The 21,765-nt window shown below is 31.5% G+C and overlaps 1 protein-coding gene and 1 long non-coding RNA gene across 2 annotated transcripts in view; one reads left to right on the top strand and one right to left on the bottom strand.

Annotated features, from left to right (window-relative positions):
* The first annotated feature begins 5,995 nt into the window (after window positions 1-5,995).
* LOC121122291 (sodium- and chloride-dependent GABA transporter 1) overlaps window positions 5,996-21,765 on the top strand; it is a 26,619-nt gene continuing 10,849 nt past the window's right edge. The window contains exon 1 of the mRNA XM_040717283.2: window positions 5,996-6,153. The gene's annotated coding sequence lies outside the window, so the exon portion shown is untranslated. The remainder of the gene's footprint in view (window positions 6,154-21,765) is intronic.
* Window positions 10,653-12,433, bottom strand: LOC139906037 (uncharacterized). The gene is made up of 2 exons (XR_011781233.1): window positions 11,655-12,433; window positions 10,653-11,503 (listed from the first exon to the last, which is right to left on the bottom strand). It is a non-coding gene; the product is annotated as an uncharacterized lncRNA (long non-coding RNA).

Here is a 21,765-nt window from a genome sequence, read left to right as displayed (position 1 = left end):
TATAGATTACTACATCAATAGCGGTAGCCAGGCCTTCCGCCACCGCCTGGAAGCCATCATTACAGTTAATGACGGCTACATTAATGATTAAGGGAGTTCAGACACACATCTATTTATAGAATTAATGTTGTTGAAATTCTATTGTTCAATTTATAAATTATATCGTGTTGAAGTTAAAAATTCCAAGTGTTTAGATTTTAATGTACCACAGAGTAAAAGGGCCCACATAATTCCCCGAATTGAACCTCAGAGACACAGGATTTGTGTAGGATAAACTCGTTACATTGAGATAGTGTTGAAAAACCAATGCTGCTACTCCAAAAATGAACCCCATATAGAGTTGTCTGCTTCAAATCAGCGGGATTACAATATAAGCTTGAGACCTCAAGGGAGATTGAAATCCACCACCACTGCTTCAAGAACCATAAAAAGCCCTCCTAATTTATAAATACTTTTTTCAATTACATGTTATACAGTTTTTCTGCAGATGGGAAAACTATCTACGGATTCTTCGATGGTCAATCACGTCTGTAGATAGGACAGATCGGTAAATGAACCAATAAATATGTTGTATAATTGCGGACAATATTCATCCGGACAATCCTCCTGCCTACGGAACACTTGCATTCACAGATCCTTGCATTAGATATTCGATCTACCACTAATATTTCCGAAACCTACATACAATACTTTGCAGCAAATGTTTAACAGATTATAATTTATTTCACAAATATGAAGGTGATTGATTTATGATCATTTAAGCTATTCCTACATATAATTACTTAAATGCATGCAATTAACAAGCAATGACTTTGGTGGTGTAGTCATAAAAAGGATATAATTCGTAGATTGAGTTGCAAGCAATTAGTTTTCTCTACGGGGTCATTCAGATCCCCATTGACAAAGTTCATTTTTGCCGCCGTAAATCATCCATCTATTCATTTTATTTTATTTTTTGCCACTAAATTTTTCTTCAATCAGTTGATGTTTCCCTCTCCCCACCAACCATATAAAGAGAAAAGTCAAAATCATTTTCCATTAAGTCAAGATGGAGGCTCGAAGAGAAATATTTATTGAGCTCCATAAAAAACGAAGGAAGCTACCGGAGATCCTTTGAAAGCCGTTCGGGATACACTTTCCTGCCAATTCATCCAGAAAAAAACGGTATGAAAAGACTGGTAGTCATGAAAATTGGCCGTGAGCACCAAATCTTCAGACTGCAAGTACCACAAAGTTGTCTCAGCCATCCGTGCCAAGATTTATAGGAACTAAGAATACTAGCTCATCAATTTGGCTTCCGAACATAATATTTCGCGTAGCACTGTTCCCCGGATAATCTATGAGGATCTCAAAATGCAATTCCTACAGCTTCCGTGCTGGCCGTTCATAACTAAGGTACGGCAGTGCTCTTCGTGGAAAAAAGAAACGAGAAAAAGTTTGACCTGGATGCCAAGTTCAACCTTCAAAATAACCGAATTACGATGGTCCTGGACCCATTACCTGCATCCTTAGTTCGTAAATCATGTCAATCATTTTTTAAATACTCCAAGCAGTAATCGACAAGGGAGGTTGTTTTATTGAATACATTTTAAATATTTTTTGTACCTTTTCAAGTTTATAATAATAAATATTATTAAGCATTTCACTTAAAATGTCTTATTTTTGAATAATAGATATTAGATTTTGTCAACGGGGGCCTGAATAGTTCTTTATATATATACCATGTTATCTCACTACCATACAAATTTACATTGCATTTTTTTTTTTTTTTTGCTTCTTCCCCCCAAATCAGTGTTCTGATTGTTGATTGGTTGAATTTAAATCTGCTCTTATTAAAGTCTGAACAATTAATAGCAGTTATTGAATAAAATGGGAAGAATTGGGCAACTATGAACTGATTTTGACCCTTTTTTTTTGTTTATTTTTGTAACATATGGTAGTTAGCCTTCTGTATTTTTGTAATTGCCAACTGTCAAATACATTAATTATTTAAATATTATTATAGAGGAATAAATATTACTTTATCCATGGATATTATATTCAATGTACATTGAGCTAAAGTCCTTGATTTATATAAATTAATATAATACATATATACAAATCCTATCTAATATTCTCTTGAAGTTAATAATACCTAGAGTCAGCTGCTTTAAATCTGACAAGAGTAGGTCTACTCATTCAAATTAATGTAAATATCTTAAAGAGTTAGATAGCAGTTATAGATACATATTAAAAATTATGCTAATTAGGAAATTTTGGGCATGTTAAAAAAAAACATGGTAACCTTGGCGATTTAAAGAATTTTTTGAGGAGCTTCCGCAAGGCTGAAGGAGCTATAACCCCCAAAATTATTTATTTTGTTTTTGCTTTTTAATTGAAAATTGAATATTTGAATTTTTTTTTGTTTTTGAGGAAAATTAAAAATATTTAAAATATTATTTATTTTTTGAAAAAAAGATTTTTTAATTTTTTTCCCCAAAAAAATTATTTTTGTCAACAGCTGTAGGTTTTTGAAATTTATTCTCAAAAAAATTCTATATTTGAAATTTAACTGTCACAAGTTGTAAAATAAATTATGGAAGGAAATGAGGTTATCTTTCATTATGAAACACATTAAATTCAATAGTCCATGGGCAATTTTGTAAATAAGCTTCTAAATTGAAAAAATAGAAATAAAACATATGCAATAAGTCTGTAGGGCAAGAAATGATTAATTATTATTTATTTTTGTCAAATCTAATTAAAAAATCAAAAATAATGTGCCTACTTCCTTCAATCTAAAATGATGTTCCATTAAGGGTGTAAAGGGATTTCATGACGTGACCATGGAATACAATTCAAGTATTCAGTGAGTTGATACAATTTTAATCAATTGAGTGAAGCATCTGTTCTTTTGTCAAAATTCATATTAATTGTGTTTTAAAAAAATCTTTGAAAAGAAATATTGGTTCAACTTAAGAGCCATCTACCAATTAAAAAAAAATTGTATATTTAGATGTTTCAAAATATATCACATTTATATTTTTGATCTAAAAAATTGAATATAAAGGAAATCATGCAGGCCTTTTGATGTAGATTGAGCGTGAATAAAGGGTGAACTGTACATATATACTGTTCCCTGATGTACAGGGTAGGCCAGTACAACGTGGACTTATTACTATGAAAGGTTTAGTGATTATTTGATGATATTCTGTTTCCGCCGTCCCTTTTACATAAGCAAATTATATTAATTATTTAGTCATTTCATCATCATGCAACAAACCAAAAGACGGCGCATCTCAGATTTCCAAGATGCTAGAGTAGATGTGATGAAGATTATGGACAAATGATATCTCCAGAAGACCGTGAAGTAGAAGACGTAATTTAAAGAGGGATACAAATTTCTTGTTAAATTTGGACAAGAATATAAAGGAGAATCCCGCTAAGTCGATGAACCACCTCGCCATCGACTTCTCTGGGGCTCGTAAGACCATCAGTAGGGTTATTATGCACAACTAGGGATGATTTTCTTGCACAAGGACTCCACGCCACCTTCTGAAAGAGGGTATGAAAGCCAGAAGGCTCAAAAGGTTCAAGAAAATCCTCAGATGGATCAAGGCAAATGGGTCAATTGTGAAAATTTTATCCCCAAAGAAGATTATCACAGTTGATCAATTCCACAACCGCCAAAACGACTGCTGGCTTGCAGAAACAAAAAAAAAGAGGTCCAAGGGGTTTATTAGTCCAAATATCCCCCCCCCCAAAATGGTCCTCGGCATAGTGGCCTCTGAAAGAAAGAAATGGATCCGGTCTTTTTTAAGGCTGGACAGAAAATTGGCCAGGAGGCCTACTATAAAGTGATTATTTACACCATCTTACCATGGCTGAAGACTCACTACTCGGAGGGTGAATACATATTAATTCAGGACGGTGCACCCTCTCACACGGTCACCAAGTGCCAAAATTTATGTGCGGATAACCTGGCGCGATTATGGTTCAAAGAGATATGGCCCCCTTCCTCACCCAGTTTCAGCTCACTGGACTTTTCTTTATGGAGCATATTGGAGAGGGAAACCAACAGGACTTCACATGCAAATGTGGAGTCACTGAAGTCCTCCATAATAGTTGTATGGGACAACTTGTCAGAGGAGTTTGTCATCAAATCCTACATGACCTTCAGGGGACGTGAAAAACAGTGATTGATAATGAAAGTGGTCATATTGAGTGAAAAAACTTTTTCAAAATCCATGTCTACATGTTTTGTTAAGATTTATTTTTTCAAAATCCATCTCTCGAGTCCACGTTTTACTGCCCTACCGTGCATATCAAATACATATTTTTGTTCTAAGAAATAACAATGCAGCCATATTAATGGAATCTCACCAGCGTTTTACTTGTATCATTGAGGGTTTACACGGGGTGTATGTATATAGAAATATAGAATTCCCCCATGTGTATAATATATATACTTTTTATCGAAGAAATAACAATACAGTCATATTAATGTAATGTCGAAGGTATTTTGTACGTTTCATCGATCGTGTATAGCTAAGGCTCTGCCAGGTAGCGCCCTAGATACTAAAGTACTCCTTGGCTTATCAGTCATTAATTACATTATTCTATTTCTTTCCGAAGCTAGTATTATTAATCTTCTTTCATTCTTGAGGAGAGAACATATCTACCATAATCTATGTATTGAGTAACTACTTGTGAGTGTGCTCATGAAAATCGGTGAGTAAGACTAAGGAATTCTTTAGTATTTCTTTTTTACATTTTTTATGTAAAAATAGGCATTCATGAACCCCTAACAACTCTGGGCAATGGCGGGTACTACTTCTAGTTTTCTATATTATTCAAAATAGATGAAATATCGGATGTTATGTTGCAGAATTCAAAAGATGCAGAACCCGCGGGCTCTAAGATAAGCCAACTTGTGCATCACTAATAAGTAATAACTATGTATGTAAATTTTACAGACGCCATATTGATATTCTATTCCATCAATGTGTACAGAAAAAATATAAGTAGGACATAGGTAATAAGTTCAATTTTCACTTTTATCATCATCTTCACTGGTCCTCCTCACGCTTAGTCGTTCCAGGGTAATATTGCTTACCAAACCGCTATGACTTAGAAATATCTACTTAACTATTTGCCAATGTCTCTTCGTATTCCAATTTCACTCCATATTGTGGGAATGTGCGAAAATATATAAGTATATTTTTACTGCTAAGTGTATCTAAGTATTACGTTTGTATGCAGAGAAGGGAACATGCATTTCTTGTGTATTTCATCATAATGAATTTGTATATGTGTTATTCAATCCATCTATTATAAGAAGTTCTTAAATATGGACAGACATCAAAACTGATATTTATCTAACGTACGTCAGTGATTCATTCTTTATTTATCGTATAGTCAATAAAATGTTGTCAAAATGGAATTATACTCATTGTCAGTAATAATAACATACCCTCCTACAATGATAATAATGATGATGACGTGGGTCTAAGTCAAATCCATTTGGGTGGTTTTCATCACAATTCATAGTCACTTCTTGAGCCTACGGTGAGAAAAAAAGAAATAGTATAACTAAACATATCTTTCCTCTTCATGAAGCCCATTTCTACACTCATAAAACTGCATATACTATTCATCCCATGAGTAACTCATTAAGTATTTCCATTAGTGATGGTCTCCCTTATGAATCACATAATTAAATAAAGTCTCATATATATATGATAGCTTACTCTACCTAAAAAGATATGACTTTGTGTCAAATCACAATTGTTGAAAGGATTATTTACATTATCCAGCTTTATACAAACATAATATTAGGATTATTTTGTGTCTTAATGAGTACTATTTGGTCTTTGTATATGTAATTATGAATCTAATTATATATTTCTACTTTTAGACTACGATACATCACTGAATTGATCCCTTTTGTCGAGTCATGTTAAAGATAAGGACTGCAAGAAGACATATGGATAACTATAAATTCATTTCATTAGTTAGTATCGTCAAGCGTAAAAAGTGATAAGATATACAATATACACTTATTGACACTAACTGAAAGAATAATTAAAGCCTTCCATCTACTTATAAGTGCATAGTTGCCTATCTTCTTTAAAACTTACTACCAACAGTTTCCTTTTCTTTCCGTCCAAAGAGGTAAGTCGTCTTCATTTGTCATTCAAATTGTAACAGTGGTTGTGAAATAGAATACCATAATATGCTAATTTAACATGTAAAAGCCAGAATGTTTGTGCATCACTCATCAGTTATCAAACAGTCAATATAAGACACTGTTTAATGCACAAGAATAGCTACTACAGCGCCCTCTATCCCATCAAAATCTGGCAGAATGTCAGATTTTAAACACTAAGAGAAATTCTAATTTCTCTAGCTATAAACTTTGCTTGGAGTTTGGATTTTTCCCATTTCATAAATTTTTCAGTCATGATTATAGTTTAAAATCCTACTGAGTTTTTCCGCGATACTAGCGCCGTGCATCTGCAGACAAGTCGTGCCGGATGTTAAAAATTCCCTATTTATATTTAATATCATTATCTTTTTCTCTTTGTTCAGCTCACTTCTCTCGCAGTTATAAGTAGTGTAAAAACAAATTAAACTTGTTTTCCACAAGTAAACATATGTACGTGATTGCCAAAAATGGAGTTTTGAGATCATTAGCCATGAGTACATGGTACATACTATATACAGTGCGTGAGAACCGAAACTAGTCTTGACTAGTCATGTATTGTTTCTTCAATCTTGGATTCAGTGATCCATTTTGTCTTCTTTCCAATGAGGACAAACCTATTACCTTTAAGGTTATTAATAATTTTGGCCACTAAAACAGAGTTGAATGTTTAAGATCTTCAGTTTTTGTATATAAACCTGAACCAGGGTTGGTTTAAGGCGAGGAAATTGGTAAAAATGGAACTCTAAACACATGCAATAATCAAGAATGGAGCTTACTTAGTTTTTCTTTATTTCCCTCTTGAAGTAATGGATTAATAAATGAGGTTGACACTTTTTGCTCTCTTTCTTTCTTTCAAGGAATAATTCAATTAATATTCCCCTCATGTGGGAATAAATATTTTGTGTGATTATTCTATGTCACTACAATTCCATAATTACAACAAATAAGGACTCCGCCTGGGGTTTTTTTTTTTTTTTAAATAAGAAACTATTTACATTAGTATATGGATTTTTCTTTTAAAAAAAGTCATTTGGAAAAAGATAAGAAATAATTTTTATAAAAAACAGGTCCTTTGAAAAAAATAAGATATTTTCACAAAACAAAAACACGTTATTAAAAAAATATCAACAAATGGTTTATAAAAAAAAAGATCCGGCATTTTTATTAATAAGAAATTATTTTTTTAAAAAGATTTGAAATGTATTTCATAAATAAAAAAAAACAACGAAGAAACTCAAATTTAAAAAAAGAAAAGGTACTCAAACATTTACCCTTTCCCCTTGCTCCGTTCTAAGTAAAACCGGCTCTGCCCTGGATTAAATATTTATTTTAAAGTTTAATTTAATAGGGACAAAAATCCTGCTATTTTAAATCCAATTTGTTGAAAACTTGAGGCGTAGGAGTTTTAAATAATTATTATTATGTTTAAATTTTATGATCCGTCTGTGAAGGGGACAAGATTTTGATATTTAAATTTGACAATAACACTGATAAGAAAATTACGTCATGTTTAACTATAGATGTATACATATAATATTTTTCAAGCCAAAGATACGTTGATACAAGTCTATTGGCATTCAAAAAGATAAGAACTCATTAACGATCCTGAATCATATAGCTTAGGTTTAATCTTTTTAATGTAACTTGCAATGTTTATATTACTTTAACTTTTATCAACTACTTCATTGAGTCATAATTTTTATAAATATACAATCACAATTGGTACAAATTTAGATACACTTTAGTTTAGTGTACCTTATCTAGATATTGCTCAACCTTTCTATTTTACAAGTACTTAGAATTGCATTAAAGGTTCTTCATATTATATAAATGGATATTAGTAATCACGAAATATAAGACCCGTTAAATCATTTTTAACTTTCTACAGGTACAAAAAAATATATTTGTAGTTTGTACATATATATCAGTTATTAGAAGTGTTTGATTCGGGTAATTCAAACCCGAAAAAACGCTATTTTAAAAAATCAACAATGTTCAGATAATAAAAAAGAACTCACTTCATATATTTTTTTCCGAAAATAAGATGTTATTTGAACAATTAAAACTCGAACTATTTTAAGTAATGATTAGTCGAATTTCTTTGTTTCTAGTAGACTTTCCCAAAAATATTTTTATACTAAATAAATATACTTGATGATAACTATCCGGAGCGTCCGCAGAAGGTTGGCTGGAGAGGTTTTTGCCCCCCCCCCTTAATTAACAAACTTTTGCATTTTACTAGAAAATTTAAGTTAAAATTTTCAAATTTTTTTCACAAAAAATTAATTTTCTGTGAATAAGTTGAAATTTCATTCCTAAATAAGTGATTTATTTTTTTTTTCTTTCAAAAATGTTATATTTCTATTTTTTATCAAAAAATATTATATTATAACTTTGTTTCCAAAAAAAAATAATTTTTTCAGAATAAATATGGACTTTTTAAAAAAATATTTGAAAAAATTTAATATTTTAAATTTTATTTGAAACAATTTAATATTTGAAACTTTTATTTTGGAATTTTTTTTTCAAAAAATTCCAAAACCAGGCCCCTTCCAAAAATTAGAGATCGTGGAACCTGTATTTATTTAATTTTGATAACGCAACATGCAATATTTCATCTAATTTATCTACTATAAAAATCACAACTTATTCAATTGTTCCACAATCTACACTATAATGATCGAATGTCAAAATTCAATGTATTTAATTAAGTTTATTTTTGTGATTACCCATAAATCATTGAACTCATAATTCAATGTGTTCCATAATTAAATTACTTTCTAAATTAGTTTTTTTTATCGTAACTAACTTTTTTAAATATAAACTTATGTCTCTATAATTTATGTTACAACTTGTCACAGAAATGACTGAACTCTCCACTCTCAACTTTATAAACGACCTCTATTAATTTTTTTAATAATTGACAAATGAAGATGGGCCCTGAAGATGACTCAAATCCGTAAATCGGTTCAACTAAGGAATAACAGGATTTTTAAGTTTTAATATTAGTTCAACATGATATTTAGGAACATATCTCTAAGTCAATCTTATTTTTCTAAGATAAGAGGCCTTTTCTTAAAATGCAATCTTACCTTTACTAAAAGAATGCTTTTAGTTATAATTTAATATTACTTTTAATATAAAATTATAATAAATATTCACTTTCAATTCAATGTTAGTTTCCAAAAAATATGTTCTCTTTTCAAAATTCAAGATTGTTTTTTTCTCGGAAGCAAACCTTCATGTCACAATTCCCTTCTAGTTGGATAACATTTAACATGACCTCCTCCCGGCTCCATACACTATTGATAGATTGAAAGATATTTTTTTCATAATATTTAAAAAAAATAATTAATTAAATATTTTTACAAAATAACTCCACTTTCCTTTAAAAAAAACTATGGAAGAACGTAGCTCAATAGATAAAACGCTCAGAAATAAGTATATGGACTTCAAAGAAAATTCCTATGTCAGATGGAGTAATTGTAATACTATAATGCCTCATATACCTAAAGATGTTTTTTTTTGTAAGAGCCCGAGGAGCAGGCGGGAGGGAGGAATATTGGGCCAAGCGTTATTATTTACCCATTTAAAACACAAAGTATTGATGTCCATGGCAGGATCCTGGGTGAATGAAGAAACAAGTTTATAAACTATTAATTGAAACCCAAAGAACATGTTATAGTCAATTTATCAACCCTCAGAATGGATGTTCAGCTCCAGGTGGTGGTGGAAGCTGCTGCAGAACCTCTGGATGTACTTGGCGCACATGAAGGCCCAGGTCTTGTTGACTTTGGTCTTCAGAGGGTGGGTAGTGTTGTGGCGTATCCTGCAGCCCTTGGAATCAACGTGCGTCAAAATGGAATAGTCTAGGGGGTTGAGTTCTGGGCTCTGCAGTGGCTAGAAGTGATCTGTCCAGAAGTGCATTTCGTTGTGATGTGTGGACAGGTGCTCAATCTTGATAGAAAATCCGGGAAGAATTGCAAACGATAGATTAGATCCATGGGTGAACTTTGGTGTCCATAATTTTGACGTACTCATCCACTCATCGGCTGCATCCTAAAAGGAACCTCATAGGATTCATGGCCTGCCTGATGAATGCAACAAAGCCCAACATCATCACTGAAGGAGAGTGCTTGGTGATGGAGATCTATGGGTACTCCTCTGCTACATCTACAAATGTCCCTATTCGATCATTCTGCCTGTGGAAGACGAGGTCAACCGTAAAAGTCTTCTCATCAATAAAGATCACAATTACTCCACAGGTTCCCTTTAGGTGGTTCAGGCGCAATGCATTCTCAATCTCCTTCTCGTACTCTGTGCTCATGGTGGCAACTAGAATAATATTTTTCTAAGCAATCGACAGCCAAATATGTGTTTTAGAACATTGTTAATCGGAGCATTGTAAAAAAAATTAATTTTAAACTGTACAAATTTGCATAATAGAGAGGAGTAAATAGATTAGTACAGGGAAAATATTATATTTATCTTTATTTTATTATACATTTTTAAATCAATTTACACCAAAGATTGGAGAGAATTCTTCTTCAATAGACCACGACTTATTCAATAATTAATATAAAAAAAAAGAAGACACACCTAAACCGTTTTTCCGTTTGTAATCGTTATACTTCAGTGTTTCTTCACACACATCCCCTCTTTACTTATACCAAAAGATAAAAATCCAGTGTAGAGTGGGCATGTTAAAAAAAAAGAAACGGAAAATCAACAATTTGAACAAATGTTTTGGAGGAGAAAAATAATAATGCTCATAAAGTTTCATTAGATCAGCAACAAAGAGCAAGTTGTAGAAGTACGCAACAGTGCGAAGATGGCCTGATGTGTCTACAGTGGCAATTAGAACAATTTGGCTAGTTGATGTTGTTAAAGTAACACAAATAAAGGGTCCATTTTGAATGTTAGACCACCTATCTAATGCAAGACAGGCAGTTTTATTTTTGCAGTGATTTGAACACTTTTCATATTCCATCTCATAAATCATAGGCAAATATTCAGCAACAATTGGTTGACTCGATGGTGGAGTGTAACCTAGTCTAAGTGTCTTGAGCATCTTGCGAAACTGAGAATGCTGCACAAGACGAAATGAAGAATTTGTTGCAAATATCATTCTTGCAACTTCTTCATCTAGACTGGCCTTTTGGGAGGGTGAAGTTTTGATGAATAATATGTCCAGAGATGTTGTTGCCGGTTGTTTGACATGTCCAGATTGGGCAGTAGAAGCGGTGGCTCACTCTCATCTTCTCAATAGTGCAGGGGCCTCTATAGATGTAGAGGCTAATGCTGTGGCTATAGTTCCTGAAAAAATAAAGAATAAATTAACGACCTAACAGCAATAACAAACAAAAAATATAAATGTTGGATCAAGATTTTCCTTTGCTTTTGATGTCTTTAAAAACTTAAACAATCATAATACGTACAGTACAGAACTTGTTTATCAGATACTTACTTCCTTACCTGGATCATCAAGCTCCTCCTCTGTGGCTGCCGCTTCTTCTTGTTTCTGCTGACAGTTCTGTGGTACTTTGATCTTGCCACAAGAGCTTGCACCTCCAGCTGGCAGTCTTTGCACCTGACTCTGCAATCTTGACCAGATTTTGAAGGTACTGTGTAAAAATATTTTTCCAAATTGGATCATGCTTTCGTGATTAGGGATTGATTCGCACAGTTGACGTCCTTGCTGAGTGACTCTGAGGCATTGAGTTAATCACTCTTCACAGGGAATACATTTTTATTGGTGTGCACTGGATTATGAACAGTACTTTATACTCTTCCGTTGTTTGGCAGAAGAACTGAAATGAACAAGAATAGACCTGTAGTTCTGCTAATGTAGGTATATAATGTAAAATTAAACTAAAATAATAGATTTGTCGCAACAGCCATGATTGTGTAGTTGTTTTCTTCGAGGTTGCTTGCAGACCACACAGGTTTACCCGGACTCCAACTCAAGAGTTGCCCAAAAGCTAGCGAGTCCGACTGGCTGTCTGGGATAAAGCCCCCACTACGGGCAAGTACGACTCCGACTCCGAAGCTCTGTATCTAGTGTTGTGAATGTGTGAATAACACTTGTAAAATCCATTAATTAACAATCATATTTTGTATCACTTCTGTTAAAATTTTCTTCATAAAAATCGATTTACTAAAAAATCGGATTTTAATTAAAATTGGCAAAGTGGCTTTAAGGCAACATTTCATGAGGCACACTTGTTTGAGATACAAATACGGAGTAGTATTTTTTTCAAATTTATTTCTTAAATATGTTACATAACACTTATGGATTATGTCCCCCCCACATGAAAAAAAAGATTTATATATAGATTATAATAATTTTGTAACGATTTGTAACAATAAAATGCCTGATATCGCCGTTATATACTTTTTGAATAACTCCTCCTTAAAAATATGACATTATAAGACTTACAAAAACTTCACAACTAAGTAAGAAACAAAGGGATTTTTGTAATAAATGCGGGTAGAATAACTTTGAAATACATAAACCAATTCACGATTTACTAACGACCTAAAAGTCAAACCCTGCATCAATAATTCAATTGTATGTAATTTGTATACACTATCTATCCCTAATCACCTTGTTTCTGTATTTCATCGCCCAACCTTTCCTTTAAAAAGGAACAGTAAACGTGCTCGAAATCATATGGTAGTCAGCCAAATAAGTCATTCACCACCAACTTCTGTTTATCTTTTAAGTACCTCCGGATTCTTCTTAGTCCTATTAATATTATAATACTACATAGTATTTTATTCGATATTTTTATTATAATATTGCGTAGTATATAATATTAAAAGTGGAGCTATACAGCTGTATTTGTATGTGATAGCCAAAACGTATTTATAGAAATAATAAGATGAACAATATCTACATATATCGACAAGAGATTAACAAGAAATTATATTCCTGTCCATTTGGAAACGGAGGAGATGTATAGGATAACTTATTACTTCGTATATTCGTTTTAAGAAAAAAGATAGAAAAATGACATTTCATACATTAAATTTTTTGGAAAAAAATTTCAAAAATTCACAGTTGTTCATAAAAAATTTGATTTTTTTGGAAAAACATTTCAAAAATTATATTTAAAATAATAATTTTTTAGGAAAAAAAAATCAAAATTCATAGCTGTTCACAGGAAATTAGTTTCTTTGGAAAAAAACTTCATATATAAAATTTATTGGGCAAAAATTCGTTAATTTGGGGGAAGGTCTGTTACCGTAAAAAGATACCATAAAAGACCAAAAAGGATCCATCCTATGACTGACACACCTGTATGACTGCATTCCTTTCAGTTTTTTTAGGCCGATCCAACACTCTCTATATGTAATTTACTTTTTTGGCTTAATTCATCAATGTTTGAACCCGATGATGATATGTTTATATATTTAATAACTACATATATTGAAAACAACAATCAAATCAATTGACTTCAAATATGCTCAGTTATGTTAACACGGGGTGGATTCTAACTATTTAACAATTATATATGATAGGTGATTAAAATGTACATGAAGATCTGATAAGAAATAAGTTATTCAATACTTTCAAAAACTTTTGATAAAAAAAAAAGATAAAAGTTTTTAATTAGCTGACACGAAGCTAATCAGTACTAATTAATTAGTATAATAAATAAATAAATATAAATTAGTCAAACATCTTTAGTTATTGGGGTTATCAATTTCTTTTCATAATTAATTAAATGAGACTATAAAAATTTACTTTTAACGAAGGCTGCTACAAAATTGCTACCCAATTTAGTTTTTGCCATAATATATCTCATTTAATAAATTATTTCTCATACTTACCAATAAGTTTGCTTATAATTACATATTTAAAGCAAATTGACTCCCATTAAGCATAATGATAATCCCACAAATAAAAATATTCTTCTTCTTCTTCTAATTGACTCACTATTAGGTAGGCAGTAAAAAAAGCTATAAACTAAATGTCAAAACGATGATCAAATGATAATTTCTTTCCCAAATTAAGAGTGTAATAACAAAGTGAGGCCCCGAAATTTGCAGTAACGTGTAATTACGATTTTCTCCCCCTTATTTCCTATAAGAATGTTTCATAACACAACCAAACGATAGCTGAAACAATAATAAACAAGTTTTATTTTTGTTCCGTGTGTCTAAATGAAAAAATGTCGTAGCAAGAATGTGGCTGACTTTTGTATTGAGTGTCTCCGAAAAGATTGCCAGCCGCACCACCTATCATCCAAGTTGGTATTTGCACCAAGCAACCAATCTGACAGGGTGGTTCACCATGGACACGGCATTCATCGTCAAAGGATACCAATATGTTAATCGGTGTGGTGTCAAGCCTGCTATTGATTGTGTAGAAGGACATATTGAATAAAAATATAGCTTAATATAGTATTAAAGCATATCTCATATTAGTTTTTAGGAGTATTTTCTGGATTACATAAAAATCACTTTTTTTGTGACATAGTCAAGCTGCTGCAAGTTTTGAGTCCTCACTTTGTATAAGTTATATAATAATAGGGATGAGATTTTTGTAGAGCGGAAGGAGAAGGTATCACATATGAGGTTACTAATTAACATATATGCCCGGTATCTGTTATATAATTGGGGAGGTGGAAAGGAATTAAAGAGGGGGCTGGCCCAATATAAATTTTTCAGGAGTAGTATTTATCAGTCCATTAATGATGAGTCATATATACTCAATCAAAAACACGTCATTACGACAATGCCACATGCATATACGGGGCTTAAGTTTTATTGTAAACCGATTTAAGGGATATATATTAAGTATATGTCTCCATGAATGAATCCAGTGATTATAAACATACGCGCATTCTTGTATTTTTGGACTGTGATCAGTTATTTTTCATTTGATGATAGATTATTATTTATTAGATGATAGAACCTTAACAATGGAATACTATTATTCTGAAATGATGTTACTCCTTTTTTCTGGCAAAGGGAGATAGATTGTTTCAACTTAGATCAAACTAATGGGTGTGAAAGAATTGCACGGCTTTACGTGATAGAATGATATTAGAGGCACATAGTGCGGGTTATCTCTCAGGATCTCGTTTTCCCGGGATTACTCGGAGTTTTATATAAAAGGAAAATTTTCGGGAACATTGGAATTTAATCATTATAGGGATGTCCGAAGTGACTTTTAACCCGTGAGCCGGGTTAGTGTATTATACATAAAATGATTCAAACTCCAGCTCCAACAAAAATTGGTTCATTAATCACTCTCAATTTAATTTTTTTTTTCGTTGCCTACTATTATTGATAATGATGGAAATAAAGAATTGAGAATATAGGCCTAGCTTAAACTGTATACTTTCTTTTTAATGATTAAAAAGAAATATGTTCAAATTTCACAATATTCATTGTTTACACACGGGATCCCATCATGGCATCGGCCAACGAAGTTGAATGGAGCTCTTGTTTATGCCTCAAGAATAACGGCAAAAGTTACAAATCTTTTTGATCTATCTTTGTACGAAGATCATATATGGTCACAGTACGAGGCCATTTAGTTTTGAGAGATCAAGGTAGTACAAACCCTTAAAAATACATGATCGACAATAACTTTGGAACATATTGAGGTACAGAGCTCACATTGGTGCCAATATGTAGTTTTAATAAAGATATTTTATATAGGAAAATTTAAGGGTAATAACGCATAATCGACCGTCACTTTTGATAATACAAAGCTGAAATCATGTCTTTGTGACACACAATACATGTTAAAGTATGCATGCAATACATATAAAATTTCATTAAATTCAAATAGTTAAACATGGCACCTTTTTGATTTTAACGCAGGGAAAAAATTATATTTTATTTAGAAAAAATAACCATAGGTGGGCACGTTTTTACCTTTATTTTATCACGCAACCTTTCATCCAAAAATAAACCAAATAAGGTCCCGAATAAGTTGATCGTCAGCCATTTATTAGCAACTATGGAATTATAACTTAATAATTGTTCAAAACTTAACAAGAGCTAATTCTACTAATTAAACCAATGAATGTTCATAATACAGATTAAGGGAAAAGAAGCTACCAATCGACGGTTGACATCAAAATATACAGTATATTTTTGTGTTAGTGAGGTAATACCATGCAGAGGTTTACACTTTAGCGCATGATCATTCTATTTTAAATCTTGCTCAAAATCTTGGGCAAAGATCATTTCTCAGGAAATAAAAACGCTAGAACATAGTTTTGAATATGATTTGCAGGGGCGTCAGCTGGTGATAGGCCAAAGGGCTGTAGTCCTCCCTAAAATAAGAAATTTTTACTTTTTGCTAGGAAATTTAATATTTTATAATATATTTTTGAAGTTTTTTTTCCAAAAATGTACTATTCCAAATTTAATTTTACAAATTTTTTCTCAAAAAAGTGTATATTTTGTGAATAGCTGTCGATTCTTATCCAAGTCATGGTACTCATCATCAATCACACTAAAATAATTCTAATATTGTTGATAAGTATATACTCATCAAGGCATATGTATCTAGCCAAATGCGTATGCTAAGGTGTATGCAGGCTGTGGGCTGGAAGGGATGTAGCCTTCTTCACATGGCGGAATTTTTGCATTTAAATAAAAAACTGAATATTTGAAATTTAATTTTAGAAATTGTTTCCCTAAAAAATTTAATTTTTTTTTTGTGAATAGTTCTGGATTTTTGAATTTTATTTTCAAAAAATTAAATATTTGTAATTGAATTTTTGTAAATATATGTGTTGTTTTGTGATTTTGTGACTTTTTGTGAATAACTATGGAATATTTAATTTTTTTTCCAAAATTAAATATATTTAAATTTATTTTTATAAATATTTGTATATTTTTGAAAAAAATTTACAAAATTTTAACCAAGCCCCCCCTCAAAAAAAAAAATAATACTAATTCTATGGACGCTCCTGGTATGTAGTTATTACATTATTCTTTTAATTAATGAGAGTTATGTATTATTAATAACTAGCAGTAGTAACCGGTATATTTTTTAATTAATTATGCGTCGATGAACAGACGTACTTTGCTATAATAATAAGAATTTACTTTCATAATATAGAGGATAAGTGATAACTCCCTAGCAAATCCTCAGTGTTACTCTCCGTTTTTCTTGAGTAGAAACACACGTAGTTACTCAATACTTAGATGTTCTCTCCTCAAGAATGAAAATATAATGATAACAACTGAGAAAATAAAATAAAACATTGTTCAGATTGCCAACAAACAAAAAACTGGTACGTTTAAAAAATGCTTAGGATTTACAGCCCTAAATATAAGTGCCTCCTTTTCTTTTTAATTTAAGGAACTGAGCTTTCACTACACACGCTCGTTGCTAGACCTTACCTAAAGTCCCATTTTTTTGTGAATAGTTCTGGATTTTTGAATTTTATTCCACAAAATTGAACATCTAAAATTGAATTTTTCAATTTTTTTTTCCAAAAATTGAATATTTAAAGTTTTTTTTTTAATTTTTTTCCAAAAGAAAATTAATATTTGGAATTTATTCAAAAAAATCAAAAAACCAAGTTGACTTGGTTCATCTTCAATTAATATGCACATAGGCATAGTATAAAAATTGCCACAGTAATCTTCATAGAGATGTGAACAAAGGAAATTGTATTCATATAACCTATTATCAAAACATGGACTTGAAAAGGAGTGCTGATAATGTTGGAGCGCAATAAATAATACATTTGTGCATTTGTGTCTACTTAAGTACAACCTATACAAACAATGGACTCACCACCACCACTTCCTTAGTTATATAACGAAACATGTTGCTGATCTTTCATATTATATTCTCGGGGTATTTCTTTGTTAATAATGGGATGCTGGGTTCCTCGTATACATGCTTAAACATAGGTATATATTGTAGATGTATAATTCCTTATTTGAAAGGTAAAAGAACTCATATATTATCTCCCCAATGTAAGTGTGTTTGCAATTAATTATACTGCGTTTCTATACAACCTAATACAAATATTAATTCTTTTGCTCTTCCGGTTTGTTTTCTATTTATTATAATATGTACATCTGTTAGCATGTAAATATTATTCAATAGCACCTTAATTAACATAGGTAGTTATTAACTATCCAAAGATGCAGTAGTTTTATTATAGAATTAAGGCTATAGAAAGTCTTCATTAATTAGGAATGAGTAAGGAATTCGATTGACTCTTTTCTCTTCATATTATATATTATAAAATTATGTGAAGATACCTTAAATTTCCAACTTATATAATAACTCTTGTTTGGGCCCCATTTTTGAAAGAGTTCACGTTTGCAAGGATTGAATGAATTTATTTGTCTTTTACAATATAAATGACGTCACAAATACGATTATGTAATAGTCTGCTTTAAGGTCGGAAGAACCTCCATTTGAATCAGATGGAATATCAAAAACTACTTTACAATGAAATGACTTCTTATTGGAAATAGTGTTGCGTCGACTTGAGTCGAAACGAGTTGAGTATGAATAAGTATACTGTTCACTCAAATATTTTTACCGTGTAATTTATATATTACTAACTTATAACTCATGTACACTTGCGAAGAATTCATTTTTTTTTTTCACACCAAATCTCAAAACATTTGATGAAGTTTAATGATAAAAGTCGAGTCGATTTGTGTCTTTTTCGAATTTAAAATAGCACACGGTAAAGTGCAAGTCTCCACACGGCGATATCTTGCTAACTCAAAAATATACTGTGTATTTTATTGTCAACTGTCGATGTGTTAGCTTCTTTTCTCTTAATCAGTGTATTGAACATTCATTGGTTTAATCAATAGAATTAGATCTTGTTAAGATTTGAACAATTATTGAGTTATAATTCCATAGTTGGTAATAATTGGCTAAACACCAACTGATTTTGGGCCTTTATTCAGTTTATTTTTGTGTAAAAGGTTGTGTGATAAAATAAGTAATAATGTGTTAGACTATGCCATTTTTTCTAAATAAAATATAATTTCTTCTCTGAGTTAAAGTAAAAAATGTGACATGTTTTACAATTTGAATTTAATGAAAGTTTATATGTATTGTTGCATGCATACTTTAAAATGTATTGTGTGCCATAAAGACATGATTTCAGCTCAAAAGTGATGGTCGATTATGCGTTATTAACCTTTAATTTTTCTATATGAAATATCTTTATTAAAACTACATAATGGCACCAATTTGAGCTCTGTACTTTCAATATGTTCCAAAGTTATTGTCGATCATGTATTTTTTTAACGTTTTGTGCTACCTTGATCTCTCAAAATTAAATGACCTCGTACTGTGACCACATATGATCTTCTTAGAAAGTGAGATCAAAATGGATCTGTAATTTTTGCCGAGGTCCTCGTGACCAACAGACAAAGAAACTAATTAAGAAACTGAGGCATAGACAGAGACTCCTTTGAACTTCGTTTTGAAGGTAATAAAGATTGAATACACTGAGTCACACTCCTCGAATTGTCAATTTGTATCCAGCAATCAAATAATAATTATTAATTTATAGATTTAACCTTACAATTGTTTATATACATACTGTCAACCCTGCCTTAAACAGCCAACTGTTTTAAGCATCTCATCGTACAAGCGTACATATCTAGTTTTCAAATGTGGAATATTAACAAAATCAGAGTCTTGGATTAAACAATTTTAATTTTTAATTTTAATTTTTTGGATTTTATTGCATTAAACGTTCACTTTTTGATTTTTCCCTGCCTGACCGTTTAATACAGGTTCGACTGCTGTATATGCAAAACTAAAAATAACAATACTTATAAAAAGCTACATAATTAATAGGTATACATAGAGTGTATAAAGACACACATGATATATAAACATATGTACGTTAATACAATTTACCTACATTCCCTAGTCCTCCTAAACAGTAGCATATTGTCTGACATTAAAGTTTTGAAAAATATATATTTTACTTTGATTTCTTTCTTTATTACTTTATTACTGACACATGACAACTGTACAATCAGCTTTATACAGGGCACGCAAGCTACCTCTGCCACGTAAAGAATTGTTTTCAAATATAATTTTCTCTCCCACCAGTTATCAGATTAAAAAAGTAAAACTAGATTCTGAAAGCTGAATGGATTCCAACTTATTTTATTCTATAAAATCCCCTCCTGCCTAGATTACAGTCTCTATACGAGACCAAAAGTGCTAGCAGGGCTTCTCAACTTGGTACCTTGGAAAATCCTCTAATTCCTTCTTGATCCGACTTATTAGTTCGTCTTTGGTGTTGCAGGGGGCTCAGTGGGTTTTATCGTTCGACGGAACTCCACACAAAAAAAAAACAATCGGATTCAGATTCGGTGAGTTTTTAGGCAAAAATTCCGTCGAGATAAGTCGTCAAAATTGTGTTAAAGCCATTTGAGACCTTTTTTTTTATAGGTGTGACTGAGAGCCGAGTCCTACTGCCACATGTAAGGCCTCCAATTGGCAAACATGACGATCTAGGGCTTCGCTTTAGTCTCCATTACATCCAGATAGGGTTTCTTTTAGTTTTTTTAGACCGATCTAATATCAGGTATCTACCCAAGGTTAATAGAAATACAAGGTTAAACAATCATGTAACCGGGCTTGCTAGAATTTTCAATTGGATGTATCGTACCGATATATGGTATAACCTTATATTTCTATTGATCTTGGGATATACCATAACGCGCGTACGACTAATATTTGACTTCCACCACGCTTTTTAATATTGATGTCATATTGTATGGAGTGGTTGCGTGTTTTCTCAAAATCTGTTTTTCTTGCCCGGTAGTAGGTACGATACATTAAATTGAAAATTCTAGCAATAGTGACGTCATAGACTATGAGTGGTTCCGTGTTTTGTCAAAATCTGCCTGTCTTGCCCAGCAGTTGGTACAATACATCTGATTGAAAATTCTAGCATGCCCGATTACATGATGGTCTAACCTTTTATTTCTATTAACCTTGGTGCCTACCTATATTATTCATGAATAAATATTCTTCCACTTTGTAATATCGTAATTGGAAGATAAAACATGTAAGGTGTGCTTACATTACATATGCTCTTTCTTAAATCCCAACATATATGTACACCAACGAAGCGTTAGCTAATTATTATCAGATAATTTATATCCATTCATTTTAAAGACATAAACATAATCTTGGAGCACATTACTTTCATGCTAAATTGAGATTCCATGTATCTTTTTTTAAATGTGTTTTTAGCAATACTTATGTGATTTTATGCCAAATCATAATTTTGAATTTGGTCTTAATATCTTAAAAGAAGTAAAAAAAAAAGAAGTGGTTAAATGTAATACAAATGTTTAATATTTGCTTTTTATGAAAAATTTGTAAAATTTTTGCAATATTTACAAAAATGAACAAGTTATCCAGGGTTATTTCTTCGACAACATTATTTTTCACAACTTTTTGTTTTTGCAAGTGCAAAAAAAATATTGGCATATTTGTATTTCTTTTACAATTCCAAAAAATGCTATTAACTATTTTTTTTCAAAATTAGTGAAAAAAAAAGGTTTTTGCAATTTACTTCAAAAATTTTGAT

Source organism: Lepeophtheirus salmonis, chromosome 7 (assembly GCF_016086655.4).
Source record: "Lepeophtheirus salmonis chromosome 7, UVic_Lsal_1.4, whole genome shotgun sequence".
Lineage (NCBI taxonomy): Eukaryota > Metazoa > Arthropoda > Copepoda > Siphonostomatoida > Caligidae > Lepeophtheirus > Lepeophtheirus salmonis.
The sequence above is the reverse complement of the archived record's forward strand: the minus strand, read 5'-3'. Positions and strand labels throughout refer to the sequence as shown.